The sequence below is a fragment of the Mastigoproctus giganteus genome, chromosome 5, assembly GCF_048544385.1.
Source record: "Mastigoproctus giganteus isolate SK-2022 chromosome 5, ASM4854438v1, whole genome shotgun sequence".
NCBI lineage: Eukaryota > Metazoa > Arthropoda > Arachnida > Uropygi > Thelyphonidae > Mastigoproctus > Mastigoproctus giganteus.
In genome coordinates this window covers 145,797,195-145,813,446 of record NC_143579.1, presented here as the reverse complement: position 1 = coordinate 145,813,446, position 16,252 = coordinate 145,797,195, and the positions used below count along the sequence as shown (strand labels likewise).

General features: G+C 38.4%; 1 protein-coding gene across 1 annotated transcript in view; it reads right to left on the bottom strand.

Annotated features, from left to right (window-relative positions):
- Oat (Ornithine aminotransferase precursor) overlaps positions 1–15,295 on the bottom strand; it is a 164,886-nt gene extending 149,591 nt beyond the window's left edge. Inside the window, exon 1 of the mRNA XM_090374218.1 lies at positions 15,190–15,295. The gene's annotated coding sequence lies outside the window, so the exon portion shown is untranslated. The remainder of the gene's footprint in view (positions 1–15,189) is intronic.
- Between the last annotated feature and the right edge of the window lie 957 nt (positions 15,296–16,252).

Sequence of the window (16,252 nt, the reverse complement as noted above, 5' to 3'; positions counted from 1 at the left end):
CATTCCCTTCCCTGAATAGCTCCTCATGTCTGAATGTCGGTGTAAAATATTCATTTAGTTTGTTAGCTACTTGAGCAGAATCATTTACAGTTGAACCATCGATATCAAGTGGACCAATCTGATTCACACCTTCCTTGTAGAGTTTACATAAGTGAAGAACTCTTTGCTGTTTTTCTTTGCATCCTTTGCCAAAGATTTCTCGTAATCTGCCTTCGCTTGCCTAACCTCCTTGGTAACTTGGTTACAGACCAGCTTATATCTATCATAGGCTTCTGTGTCACAAGTTAATTTATATGTATCCCATGCATTTTTCTTCTCTGTCACATGTCTAATTAGTTCATCTGACATCCATTTAAACATAAATCTTGAACAATATTTCTTTGTTGGTATGAAAAGCCTAGTAGCTTCCAAGATTAATTCTTTGAATGCTTCCCATTTTGAATTTGCTGTAGGTAACATCATCAGTTGGTTCCACTGTATAGAATTTAAATACTGTCTCAGACCATCGTAGTCACCTTTACGAAAGCAAAAACCCTTCCCTTTACCCTTGATGGTAGTTATCTCTTTGAGTGATTGATTGATTTTGGTAGTTGTTGGCGCATCGGCTTCTGTGGCCATATTGCACCTCCCAAGGTTTTTTGCAGTACTTTGATCCAAGCCTGAGGCGGGAATCGAACCCGCGACCTTTGGGTTGCCGGGCAGGTACTTTACCCACTCGGCTAGCCCGGTCGGCTCATCTCTTTGAGTAAATCCCACTTTAGCACACTGTGATTACTGCCACCTAGTCATTCCTTTATCTGCAGATTCTTGATGCATGAAGAATCACTACTGATAATCAGATCAAGAGTATTACTCCTTCTAGTTGACTTCATGCTGCTGTAGAAAACAATCATCAAATAAATCTACAAAAGCCTTGCTAGTGTGTGAGTAACCAACCCACAAATTCCAGTCAATATCTGGGAAATTAAAATCCCCCATTAATCCCCCAATGGTTTACTGGCCCACTTTATTTCTCTGCACAATTGCTCATTATACTCATCAGATTCATTAGGCCTATAACACACACCTACTCTCAATTTTTCCTTTCCCAGTGCTTATGTCACACCAAACAGACTCAACATTGCATTGTCCACCAAAATCAATTGCATGCACTTCTTTAGATTTTATGTGTTTCTTAACTAACAGCATAACTCCTCCTCCCTTCCTGTCCTGTCTATCCTTTATGTACACATTGTACTCCCCAAATTCCCGTTCTGCACTACTTATGTCTGTGTGACACCATGTCTCTGATATCCCAACAATATCTGCCTTTGATGTCTGGACTAGCACTTCAAGCTCACCGAATTTATTAACTATACTCCTAGAATTGGTGTACATGCAAGTATACATGCCCCTGTTTCTACTCTTAGTTACCCTAACACAGCTCATGTATTTACTTGTTCCACTATGACCCCCAGCAGTCCTGGAAATTCCCATTGCCTTGCTTTCCAGGCTGCTGCTCAATTGCATTTCAATAGTAGTAGTACAAGAATCACTTTTGTCTCTGCCAGCGGCTACTGTTAATCTATTAGACCATGTATCCCCCCAAGCTAGCAGTTTTTCGACCCACCTATCTCTGCCTCCATAGCATCAGCAAATATTATTGCACCCTTTCTATTTAAGTGTATCCCATCCCTGTAGAAGCAGTCGCTCCTGTTAACAAGCACCGACCAGGCTGAGAAAAATTCTACCCCTTGAGCCTTGCACAATCTCTCCAGGGCTGAATTGATCGACAAGGCTCTCATCATATACTCCCTCCTATCATGCCTGGCCAGAATTTCAGACACTTTCAAATTCAACCCTAACTCACGGCTTTTTTTCAGAATTGTCTTGTACTTGTTAAGTAATTCTGCCAGTCTCCAACTCTTAATATCACTAGTGCCAACATGTACAACAATATCACCCTTTGTGCCCTTAAAGGATGATATCTGCCCTACAACGTCATCAACCTTTGCCCCTGGCAGACATACCCTGGTCCTGTTCCATCTATCCTTTTTTGCATAATATGTTCCCCATTTCCCTGACAACAGAGTCACCTACAACAACTAGTTCCTTTGGGACCAGCGCATTCTGCCTTGGCGGTTGCCGCTGTGTTGGGTGATGTTCAAGTGCAAGCTCTGGCATTGATGTGGGCAGCTGAGAGCTTGATGAGCCCCTCAATTTAAATCCTTTGAGGGCATCCACCCAGTCCTTTAAGCCTCTCATATAAGCCCATAACAATGTCGAGTTGGCACCTGATTTCCTCGCACTCCTTACGTTGTGCACACAGAAAGACATTCCCCTTGGCAATATCATGTCCCGTTCCTGATTGTCCACAAACATCAAACAAGCAGTGCACTTCAATAGACTGTGATTCAGAGGACAACTGCCCCCCTCAGTCCTCCCCTGAGCCACAGCACTTCCACTAGTTTGAGCCTTTTGCTTTACTGCTCTGGTCTGAGACATGATTTCTATTCAAGTTCAATAAAATTCCAATACAAAATATAACCCTAAACCTATATCCCAATGCAGTTATAACACTATATATATGTATTTCGGTATTGAATATTATCTCCCAGTTACGTTATATGACTTACTTATCCACTGTCAACTTATATATATTAATTTATGATGTTACATTTGTAATAACTAGGTCGCTATATTTATTTAGTTAAAAAAGTACAATTCAATTGACAATGAAATTTAATAAGATTAATAAATTTTACTGATTAATTAATACTACTATACTCGTTACCTAGTTTTCCGTTAAACCTTATGCTAGCACACGTATCTTATAACAATGGCGGCAAGTTACAAACAGTTAATCTAGGGACACGAGGTATTATTTACTTTCCAAATTGCGCTATCTAAATTCAAAATAAACCATGGAGCTTGACTAGGTCTATAAGCTACTTATAGAAAATAATTTAATCTAGCAATTAAGTCAATAAAGCAGATAAGTGTAATTAAAAACTTTCGGTCGTGGGAGCTGCAAAACCTGTCCACACGTGGATTTCATACTCTTACCACTACTAAGTAATAACCTACACTATTCTTGAATAGTGTAGCAAAAGCTTTATTTGACAGAGTAAGATCACACTGTACCACTTCTGAGGATAAAGAGAAAGAAATTAATCGTGTCACGGCAGAACTTAGAAAGTGCGGATACCCCCAGAGGATCCTGGATAGATATAGTAGAGGGGTGTCCAAGCATAGGGAGTCATTCGTCCCGGTAGCCACCGCATACATCCCCTACTATCCAGGCCTTACTGAGCATCTGGCAAGAATTTTACGGGGTTATAAGACACGCTGTGTACAGCTTCCTGGGCGGAGGCTGTGCACAGCTGTGTCTCAGGTCAAAGACTGTATACCAAAAGATCTCAGTAGCGGAGTTATTTATAGAATAGAATGCCTGGATTGTGGGGAGTGTTATGTGGGGGAAACAAAACGACGGCTTAGGGATCGCCTGGGGGAACATTTAAATGCCATAAGAACCGCTGATTACAGTAAGTCTGCCGTGGCTAAACATTTTTGGGAGAAGCAGCATCAAATCTCCCCGGAGGATGCTATTATTTTGGATCGTGCACACGGATACTGGGAGCGTAAATGGCTCGAGGGTTTATGGATTGGTTCATCCAGTAAGAATACCATGAATAGAGATAGAGGCATGCGTATTCATCCTATTTTTGAAACAATTGTATTAAGTTCGGATGAACGATTTTCTTTGCCACGTACCCGAGACATTTCCGCTTCCGGTTCTGACCATGTGCCGATTGAACCACGTGGAGAAATACCACGTGTGGAGGTACCGTGAACCTGCTATTTAAGGAGATGTTGCAGAAAGTCATATTACTGTTGAAGAAGAGAGCTGACGCTCTCGAAAGCTCCAGGTTTTTAGCGCTTTTAATTTTATATTTTAGCTTATTTTATTGTAAACGATCTTTTATTACAGTTTTTAGTATTCCGCAATATACAATCATTAGTTTATTGTAAATAATTTGTTTTATATTATATTTTTATACTATTTGTAAAAATTTTAGTTACAGTAAATTTTGTTCAATGGTCGGTGTATGAGTTTATTTCCTAGATATCACTTTCACCTCTGCCAGTGGCTACTGTTAATCTAACAGAAATGTTAAATTTTCCTAACATAACATATAAATATATATACATATAAATAAACTTTCGTAACATAACATTAAATTTTATAACCTATTTTTTAAAGCATTTACCCCCACCTATCTCACTCTAACTTCGGTATAAACATGAGAAACATTTATTTGGAGAAAAAAATTATATTTTGCTGAAATGGATTGACGAATTATGATTGATATGATGTAATGTAATATATATAATTTAGTGCGTACTATGTATGACATTATTATTATTATTATTATTAGCCTTATGGTGTAAGGAAGCCTGAGGCTTATGCTGCACCTGGCAAAAAAAAAAAAATCTGAACTACCCTGAGAGAGAGAGAGAGAGAGAGAGAGAGAGAGAGAGAGAGAGAGAGAGAGAAGTAAAAGGAAATTACCAAGAAAGAGAAGAATGATGCTATCCAGCTCAGGATCCTGGGTGTGCCAAACCCATACTCACCAGATGTGAGCCCCTGGAATGTACATATATAGGTAGATGGTTGAAAATATGGTTTCAGCAGTGTGTGATTGTGTTTTTTATTGTTTTTGGCGTGATTACTTACTGATAATAATCGTTAGTAATTTAGAAGTTGTATTTTTTAAGAATATAAATTTAATCCTAATATTTTTAGACAAATGGATAAATTTTTGACTGGTTACAAGAGAAAATCCACTAATAATGAAGATACTGATGCTGATACAAGTAAAAGTAGTGAGAATACACGCAACAGGGAACAAGGAGGTAGTACCCCCAAGACAAGAAAATACGATTCATCCTATTTATCATTAGGATTCACAAGTGTTATTATAGATGGTTTGGAAAAACCAATGTGTTTGTTTTGTACGAAAGTTTTGGCTGCAGATAGTATGAGACCAGGCAAATTAAAACGGCACCTTAAAACTATGCATTCTGAATACGTTGGTAAGCCCATAGAATTTTTTCAAAGAAAATGAGATGAGTTTAATAAACAAAACCAAACGTTCAAAAAAAGTTTCTGTTCCATCAAATGCATTGCTAGTGTCGTACCAAGTTTCTTACAGAATTGCAAAATGTAAAAAAACCACACACAATAGGAGAAACTCTAGTTTTGCCAGCAGCTATTGATATGGTTAAAATAATGTTCTGCGAATCGTATGCGAAACAGTTGCGACAAATACCACTTGCTGATAATACAGTTGGCAGAAGAATCAATGATAAATCTGAAGATCTTTGCGATCAGTTAGTTTCTTGTCTGCCTACTTTGAAATTCGCCATACAAGTAGATGAGGCAACTGATGTAGCTAAAGATGCTCATTTAATTGCATATGTTCGATATGTTGCAAAAACTAATATAATAGAAGATATATTATTTTGCAACCCCATTCCTGGTAAGGCCACATCCAATGAAATTTTTAATATAATTGACACTTTTTTTGATGAGAACGACATAAAGTGGAATAACTGCATTGGACTCTGTACTGACGGAGCACAGTCAATGTCAGGACACAAGGCAGGTCTTCAAGCATTAGTTAAAAAGAAAGCACCCAAAGTTATCTGGACACACTGCATGCTTCACAGAGCAGCTCTTGTGTCAAAAAATATGAGCGAGGAACTTAACAACATTGTTACGAAAGTTATAAACTACATAAAAAACAGTCCTTTAAAAGTTAGGTTGTTTGCAAAGCTGTGTGAAGATATGGAAGCTAATTATACCTCACTTCTATACTATTGTGAAGTGCGCTGGCTATCTTGTGCAAAAGTGATTCAAAGGGTGTTCGAACTCAAAGAAGAGATTGCAATTTTTCTTGATGAAAATCAATAATGAAGAGGCAAATTTATTTAGGAATGATAACTTTATTGTTAAACTTGCCTATTTGGTTGAAATTTTTGGAAAATTGAGCGTTTTGAAAAAAATCAATGCAAGGACCACAAATGCATTCACTGATTCAAAAAAACAAAGTGAAAGCATTCATAAAAAAATTGGAGCTATGGAAATCAAATTTACAAAAAAATAAGTTCGACATGTTTCCACTTTTAAATGATTTCTGCACCAGAGTTAATATTGAAACAAACAAAAATCTATTTACTGAACACTTGGATGGTTTGCTAATGCACTTTTCACATTATTTCGAAGATCTTGCTTTAACAAAGTTCACGTGGATACAGAATCCATTTGTCGGTGAACAAGATGATGAATTTCGATTGACAACTATTGAAAAGGAAAAATTGATAGAATTATCATGCGATACTTCATTGAAACAAAAATTTCAGAGTGAAACCCTAGTACAATTTTGGTTGAATCAAAGAGAAGAATATAATACTTTGTCAAGCAAAGCAATGCAAGTACTGCTGCCATTCGTAACATCATATTTATGCGAAATGGGATTTTCTGCATTAGCTGCAATGAAATCCAAATATCGAGTCCATTTAGTAGTAGAAAAAGAGCTACAAGTAGCACTCTCCTCAATGACACCTAGATTTGATAAACTTTATGCTAATAAACAAGCACATCCATCGCATTAAAAACAAATTAATTTAAAAATGAATATATATATATATATATAGTAAAACCTTGTTATTATTCTGTCAATTACGTTTTTTTCATTTTTTGTATTAATACATTTTTAACCATTTAAAAATGTGCCTGTATTATTTTATGAAATGGGGGGTGCCAAGATTAGATTTTTTTTTTTAAAAGGGGGCATAGTAACAAAGTTTGGAAACCACTGCAGAATACTATGATGGATATAAGCTAGTCTTGTAATCAAGTCACAAAGCAGGTTATACAGGCGAAGGAAAATTAGGAGAAATCTTTGGCAAAGGATGCAAAGAAAAATAACAAAGACTGCTTTACTTATGTAAACACTAGAAGGAAGGGGATGAACCAGATTGGTCCACTTGACATCAACGGTTTGATTGTTAATGAATCTGCTGAGGTAGCTGACAAACTGAATTCATTCAGTTTGTCATGAGTATTTTGCATCTACATTCACACATGAGGAATGTCTGTAGGGAAATGAAGCCCAGAAGCTTATCAAAATCTGACAGGGAGCTAAATGATTTTGTAATAACTGAGAGCAAAGTGGAGAAGAAATTGTCGAAATTAAACATAAGAAATGCACCTGGGGTGGATAGAATCTATCCAGTTTACTTACTTCCTTTGCTTACGTAAAGAAGAAAGCAAAGGAAGTAAGTAAACTCTTAGCCATAATTATGAAAGCTTCCTTGGAATCAGGGAGGTCCCCATGGACTGGAGATGTGCAAATGGGATCACAGGGTGATATGAGTAATTACAGATCTGTTAGTTTAACTTCTGTTCCGGGAAAAATAATGGAGTCACTGGTTAAAGCAGGATTGCAGGATCATCTAGACAAGACTGCAGTAATAAATTCAGACAGATCATGGGTTTGTTAAGGGGAAGTCTTGTCTGACCAATTTGAATGGATACTATGATGTGGTCACAAAGTAACAAGGCAAAAAATAATTTTGATATCATATGCTTGGATTTCAGGAAAGCTATTTGATACTGTTGAACATGGAAGACTACTGTACAAATTGGGGCAGTATGGCATTAAGGGTAAGTTGCTACAACGGATAAAAGGATAGTTGAGTGGGAGAAGCCAGAGAGTAGTGATCAATGATGGACTCTGCTCTTCGTGGACTAATGTTATTAGTGATCCCCAGAGTCTGGTGTGGGATCAATTGTTGTTTTCTGTATTTATCAATGATATTGATGAAGGTATATTAGGGTTAACGTCCATGTTTGCAGACAATACACAGGTTGGCAGGGTTGTTAATGAGAGCACACTACTGCAACAGAAAAGTGAGCAGATGGGTTGAGAGGGGGGCAACTAACGTTTAACATTGACAAATGTCAAGTACTGCTTATAGATAGCAGTAACCTCAGAGTAATTTACCAACTGGGTAGTGTTACACTCAGGGTGGTTGAGAATTAAAATGACCTGGGGAGTAATTGTGTAGTCAGATATGAAGTTTTCTGAGCAGTACAAACAGGCTACAAGAGTATCTCATGGTGTCTTGTCAATGATATACAGGAATTTTACTAGCAGGGATAATGAGGTGATTGTCCCCTTGTATAAGGCAATAGTCAAGCCACACCTTGAGTACTGCATACAGGTGTGGAGGCCTCATTTCAGAAAGGATGTAGAGCTGCTGGAACAAGTACAGAGAAGGGCAAAGAGATTGATGAGTTGAACAAGGGGTTGCTGTTACCAAGAAAGGCATAAGTTCTGCAAATTGCAGTGTCTGGAGACTAGGCATCTGCGAGGTGATCTAATTGAGGTGTATAAGACCTTGAATGGTTTGAGCAAGCTCAATGCTGATGAGGTTCTTCCTTTTGCTCAGATTACTCACCTGAGGGGACATAAATTCAAACTGAGCAAAGACAATTGTAGAATAGATGTGTGGAATTTTTTCTTTAGCCAGTGGGGCAGTTGATAGTTGAAACAAACTTCCATCTGTTGTAGTGAAGATCAACAACTTCAATAAATTCAAGGCAGAACTAGACAAACATTTTGGGTGAATGGATGTGTGAAATGGGAATTTTTTTTTTTTTTTTTTTTTTTGGCTGATGCCGTATAAGCTTCCTTGCTTGCTTCATATGCCTCTACCAATGCTAATAAGTTCAATACTTACATCTGTCAAGGTGTAACATCTATATTTGTCCATATTATTGTTTATAAATATCTATTATTTTATGGAATGGATGGTTCATATTCAGGAGCATGAGAATTTTTGTGTGTGACATAGTGTGCATATATTGTTTGTCATTTTGAATTAGTGTATGTATTGCGTGAATGCTTGTGTAAATGGCAATTGTTTGCATGACTATCTATACTTGGTTGGAGCTCCCTATCGTCCAATTTGCTGGACATAATGGAGGGCTCTTTCCTGGGTATTTGTTTCTTGGTGTACATAAGATCAGTGAGTGTTATTGTTTTCGAGTGTATGCTCTCTGCAGTGAGAATACACTTACATTGTCAGATGTGATGGAGATCCTGTTTGTGTGTGTGCACTTCAGTGTATGTTAGAACCATAAACTCAGTCTATGCTGGTTTGCAGCTCTCAATCGCGTCCACATCGTCAGGAGTTCCAGAGAGTTGCATTACTATGTTTCACAACATCTCTTCTTTGTAACACATTTCTAGACATAATTATTTATGTTATATGCATCTATGATTATTTTATTTGCCTTTATACAACATATATAACACATATACACCGATGAGCCAAAACATTATGATCAGCGAGTCGTTAAGCGAATTTAAGCAACTGCGCGTGAACTACAGCACATGCGTGGGTTGGGACACGGTATAAAAAACACCTGATACTGAGCTCTGTTAATCAGTGTTATTCTTGTTCTTCGGATGGGAAAGGCAGCAGACTTAAACGAGTTTGAGAATAGATGTGTGGAATCTATGACAAAGGCCAAATTGTAATGGCCAGACGACTGGGGTCAGAGCATATCTGAAACAGCACAGCTGGTGGAGTGCTCACAGTCAGCCATGATTAGTACCTATCGAAAGGGGTCTGATGAGGAAAAATCCACGAACCGCTGGCGAGGTGTTGGACAACCACGGCTCATTGATGCTCGAGATGAGTGAAGGCTCTCCTGGATGGTACACAGCAACAGAAGGGTGACTGTGACGCAACTCGCCAGTATTTGAAATGCGGTGATGGGAGTAATGTGTCACAACACACAGTACATCGAACCCTGCTGAAAATGGGGCTTCGTAGCTGCAGGCCCCTCCGAGTACCCATGCTAACCACGGTTCACCGCAACAGTGCCTACAATAGACATGCGAGCTTGTCTATTGTAGGCACTGGACCTTGAGTGATTGGAAGAAGGTCACCTGGTCTGATAAATCACGTTTCCTGTTGCACTACATGTGGACGGCCAGGTACGTGTGCATCGTTTACCTGGGGAAGTGATGGTGCCTGGATGCACCGTGGAGCAAAAACAAGCCGGTGGTGGTGGTGTCATGCTTTCGGCAATGTTCTGCTGGGATACCCTGGGTCCAGTCATCCACCACCTACCTAAATATCATTGCTGACCAGGTACACCCTTTCGTGGCAACGGTCTTCTCCTCTAGCGGTGCCGGCTTACCCCAGGTCCTTTTCATTCTATACCACGTTTGTGTAATACCACAGAGTTGATACGTTACTCTGGGGTTACTGCTTCCCATATGTAGTACTTTACATTTGTCAATGTTAAACTTCATTTGCCACCTCTCAGCCCATCTGCTCAACTTTTCTAGATCCTGTTTCAGCAGCGTATTGTCATTATTGTCCTTAACAACCCTGCCAACCTTCATATAGTCTGCAAACTTGGACATTAAGCTTGATATACCATCATCAATATCATTTATAAATACAGAAAACAACAATGGACCCAACACTGAACCCTGAGGAACTCCACTAATATTAGTCCAATAACATTAGTCCACGAAGAGCAGTGTCCATTGATTACCATTGTTTGTCTTCTCCCACTCAACCATCCCTTTATCCATAGCAGCAATTTGCCTTCAATTCCACACTGCTCCAATTTGTGCAACAGTCTTCCATGTGCAACAGTATTTTAAAAAGTCTTTCTAAGATCCAAATATATGATATCAAAATTATTCCCTGCATTCAGTTCCTTTGTGACTGCATCATAGTATCCAATCAAATTGGTCAGACAAGACTTCCCCTTTAAAAACCATTCTGTGTCCGAGCTATAACTGAAGTCTTGTCTAGATGATCCTGCAGTGCTTCTTTAATCAGTGCCTCCATTAATTTTCCTGGAACAGAAGTTAAACTAACAGGTCTATAAGAAGGAAGGCACCCAACATATTTCTTAAATGGTATAACGCATCTAAAACGAAAGAAAGGCCAAAACCAACAGTGCACACAGATCCTCAGATAGTCATACAGACCTCGGTACTTTGCAAACAAAATACTCAGGTCTATTTTTTTTTTTTTTTTTTCTGGAATTTCAAAGCATAATGTCCTGTTTTGCCTTAAGCTTAAAAACCTACTAGGCTTTTCATACCAACTAAGAATTACTGTTCAGGCCTAAATGAATGTTGGATGAATTAAAGAGGCTTGTGGCACAGAAGAAAAATGCATGGGATGCATATAAATTATCAGATGACACAGAAGCTTATGGCAGATATAAGCTAGTCTGTAATCAAGTCACAAAGGAAGTTAGGCAGGTGAAGGCAGACTATGAGAAATCTTTGGCAAAGGACACAAAGAAAAACAGCAAAAAGTTCTTTACTTATGCAAACTATAGAAGAAAGGGGGTGAATCAGATTGGCCCACTTAACATAGATGGTTCGACTATTGATGATTCTGCTCAAGCAGCTGATAAACTGAATGAGTATTTTGCATCTACAATCACACATGAGGATTATTCAAGGAGGGGAATGCCAAACTGTAAGAGGGAGCTAAGTGATTTTGTAATAACTGAGAGCAAAGTGGAGGAGAAATTGCTGAAGTTAAATATAAAAAAGGCACCTGGGGCAGATGGAATCTATCCAGTTATAATGGAGGCAGCAAGGGAAGTAACCAAACCCTTAGCCATAATTATGAAAGCATCCTTAGAGTCAGGTGAAGTCCCCATGGACTGGAGATGTGCAAATGTATCCCCAATTCACAAAAGGGGTTCAAAGGGTGACACAAATAATTATAGACCTGTTAGTTTAACTTCTGTACCGGGGAAAATAATGGAGTCACTGGTTAAAGCGGTGATAAGGATCACCTAGACAAGACAGCAGTAATAGTTCAGACATAGCATGGGTTTGTTAAGGGGAAGTCTTGTCTGACCAATTTGATTGGATACTACGATGTGGTCACAAAGGAATTGGATGCAAAAAATAATTTTGATATCATATACTTGGATTTCAGTAAAGCTTTTGATACTGTTGCACATGAAAGACTGCTGTACAAATTGGAGCAGTATGGCATTAAGGGCAAGTTACTGCAATGGATAAAGGGATGGTTGAGTGGGAAACGGCAGAGAGTGGTAATAAATGGACACTGCTCTACGTGGACTAATATTATTAGCAGAGTCCTCCAACGTTCGGTGCTGGGCCCATTGTTGTTTTGTGTATTTATCAATGATATCAATGAAGCTATATCAGGCTTAATGTCCAAGTTTGCAGATGATACAAAGGTTGGCAGGGTTGTTAATGACAGTAAAGACAGTATGCTACTACAACAGGATCTAGAAAAGTCAGGCAGACAGGCTGAGAAGTAGCAACTGAAGTTTAACATTGACAAATGCAAAGTACTCCATATGGGTAGCAATAACCCAAGAGAAACCTACCAATTGTGTGGTACTACACTCGGGGAGGTGGAGAATGAAAAAGACCAGGGGGAAATTGTGCAGTCAGATATGAAGTTCTCTGAACAGTGCAGATGGGCCGCCAGAGCAGGTCATGGAGTTTTGTCAATGATATATAGGAATTTTTCTAGCAAAGACAAGGAGGTGATTATCCCTTTGTATAAGACAATGGTTAGGCAACACCTTGAGTACTGTATACAGGTCTGGAGGCCTCATTTTAGGAAGGATGTAGAGTTGTTTGAACAAGTACAGAGAAGGGCAACAAGATTGGTGAGAGGAACAAAAGGGTGCGCTTACAAAGAAAGGCTTAAGTTCTGAAAGTTGCAGCATCTGGAGGCTAGGCACCTGCAAGGTGACCTGATCAAAGTGTATAAAGCCTTGAATGGTTTGAGCAGGCTCAATGCTGATGGGATACTTCCACTTGCTCAAATTAAGAACTTGACGGGGCATAGATTCAAATTGAGGAAAGACAGTTGTAGAATAGATGTGTGGAAGCTTGCCTTTAGCCAGCAGGTAGTTGATTGCTAGAACAGACTTCAATTTGTTGTTGTGGAAGTTGATAGCTTAAATAAATTTAAGGCTGAACTAGACAAACATTTGCAGTAACCGGATGGGTGAAATGGGAAGGTTTTTTTTTTTTTTTTGCTGATGCTGTATAAGGTTGCTTTTTTGCATCATATGCCTCAATTAATGCTAGTTGTCCTGCACATATGTCTCAGTGTTTGCATGAATGTGTTGTAATTTACCATGGTATTCTGTGACATCAAGGCTGATCTACTTTATCTACTTTTTGCATTACTTCTTTCATCTTACTTAATACCTTAATTTTTACAAAAGAGTCAGAAAATACATTTAACTTAGTCTCAATATGCATCCTAATTATTTCATTCATTTGATGAATAAATTCAATTCTACTTCTGCAACCTACTTTTTAATTCAGCAATACTTTATTTTGCTGGTATTTGGTGTCTCTAACCACAGACTGCTTGTCAGATAAATTCAGATGGAAACATTCTGTAGTTGTATTTTGATGTTAGCATATGCAAATTCCTATTGTGGGTGTTACTCTCTCTAACAAAAAAATTTTGAAACACTGTGGCTGCAGGTTAAAATTCATAATTGTAGTATGAATAAATTGGTCATGTGTGTAAACTGTGCAATGACCAAATGGGTGCTATGATATAATAGCAAAAAAAAAAAATTGTGTGTACTATTCATATTCAGGGTGCTGTGATCCCATCTGTGTGCAAGCTTAAGTGAAATTTGGCAAATGGAGAAGTGAAATGTTATAATCTATCCTTTCATAATTTGCACCCTGAACAAAATAGGGGGGAAAAATCTTGTGTACTCATATGAATGATAAGGTGCGACTGGTGTGTGTACCTTGTTTTGTTAATAGGTGTCCCCCAAATATGACTGCAGTCAGAGGATGCATCCAACCTTGTTGCAACCACCCCCACAGTCTGTGCTGACATCATACTGATTCCTCTTCTTAGGCACTATGGTGTGGGCCATTGACACTGATTGCAGCTAGTGTGGGAATGTCAGATCTCTGACTTCACTCCTCCTAATGGCAACCACTCCAACCACATAAGGCACCCAGGCCCTATGACTTTTAATCCTCCTAACACACCATATCCCACATTGACCTTCTCCCTCCCTGCCAACCAAATGTTTTGATTGGTGGGCTTTACCAATCTAAATACTTTAAATACCAGCCAAATACCCCATGGAGGGTATTTGCCACTGCAGGAGTGCTTCTCTGTTGCTCATCCTTCAAATTGCTGCATCTTGCATCTTGCACCATCTTACCTCCAAACTTTAACTGCCATTCCCACCCTTCTTTCCAATAAAAACTTCATTTTATTTATTTTATTTATTTATTTTTTTTTTTTTTTGAGCCCTCCCTGGTAAGCTCGGATGACGCCAGGGTTCGCCCCGCCAGAGCTTCAATCTCTTCTTCCTGGCCTGGCTCCCCGCAGGACGGAAACTAGCGGTCGGTGGTATTCCACGGGCCATTATAGCTAATTATCCAGATGAAACGTAACCCTACACCACAGAGTAGTAACATATCTTACTTTTCTGTGCCCTACAGTACACAAACTCTATACACACACTACCTGGCTTTTACAAAGTTTGATGTCACAACGCGCAGTTGGAGGAACTCCTGGTGCCACATGACCTATCTACCTCTGATAACGGCCTGAATTTTTTAACGTTATGATTTGTAAATTCTGCCCAATACAGAGTTTACAAATTATAAATATCGATTCATTAATGAATTATTATCATTAATAATAATGAATTAACGATAACTAATAATGAATTCATATTGTACAAGTACAATTGCATCATTTCTGTACATTCTATACTGTAATCTGAATTCGTTATCTTAACTTATAGACGTGACCAATGAATCACGCATATTTAAACAAAACGTTACTTATAGGCAAACTAAAATGCTAGAAATAACCAAAAACATGTTAAACATGCGGTGTCACGCCACCCTATAGGACCACACAGAAGATAACAATATTATCAATTAATTTATCACGTGAATTCAGCAACGAACTGTGTACGTGCTTGATAACTACTCATCAACGATCGTTCCTACATTCGTTTTTCTTAAATTGCCGCTCGTGCAACTGCTTACAAATTAGTATACTGAAACTAGCTCATACATGTCGACACTTTCTTCTTCCCCATACCTGTGCAAAGCAGAATTCTCTTCAGCAGACAACAGTAAAACCAAAACAAAATGGTACGTTACGCTTTAGCGTCCCCAAACGTTTCTATATCTTGTCGCCAGATGCCGCCACTATAATTCTCTCTCTCTATTTTAGCATTTCAGCACACAACATGCATCTGGTATAGGGGTTCCAGGTATCCTGATATTCATTACCTGAGTCCCCGCAGTTACAAGGATTTGAAAATTAAAGAATTAAAGAAAGCCCATGAGGAAATTGACCAAGCAATTGAATATTTTTGTGAGAACGACCCTCTTCATGATCGTGCAGTAAAAGTTAACTAAATAAATTTACGAATTGTTGGGGAATTCAAAAAGTATCACCTGAAAAAAAAAAAAAATGGGGAAGAATGAAAAATATTTAACACCACAGACACTAGCCAGAAATTTATTGTGTAGTTTTTCAAATAATGTGTAACCCCCCCTCTTTTATCATGAATCACATGAATAGATGTGCGGACATTTGTCTTTAGCCAGCGGGTGGTTAATTGCTGGAACAAACTTCCATCTGTCGTTGTGGAAGTTGATAGGTTAAATAAATTTAAGGAGGAACTGTACAGGCATTTGGAGGGAATGGTGTTTTTTTTTTTTTTTTTTGTTTTTTTTTGGCTGATGCTGCATAAGCTCATAGACTTGCTTTCTTGCATCGCATGCCACTACTACTACTACATCATTAATTCTCGTTGGTAGGGTTCAACTAGACCCTTTAAATAATTATTAGTAGTATTAGGCCATTCTGAAAACAATTTTGTAATTCATTCAGTTTAGTGGATGTTGTTTTTACACTTTTCATTAAGATAGCTCCATACATTCTATATATGATTTAAATCTGGTACCTTGGTTGGCCATTTAACACTACTGAAATAATAACGGTAAAATACATCACTACTGAAAATAATAACGGTAAAATACATCACTACTGAAAATAATAACGGTAAAATACATCACTATTGAACCCACATTAAAAAAAATACATCAGTACTGAACCTACCATATTAAAATACATTACTACTGAACCTACTACT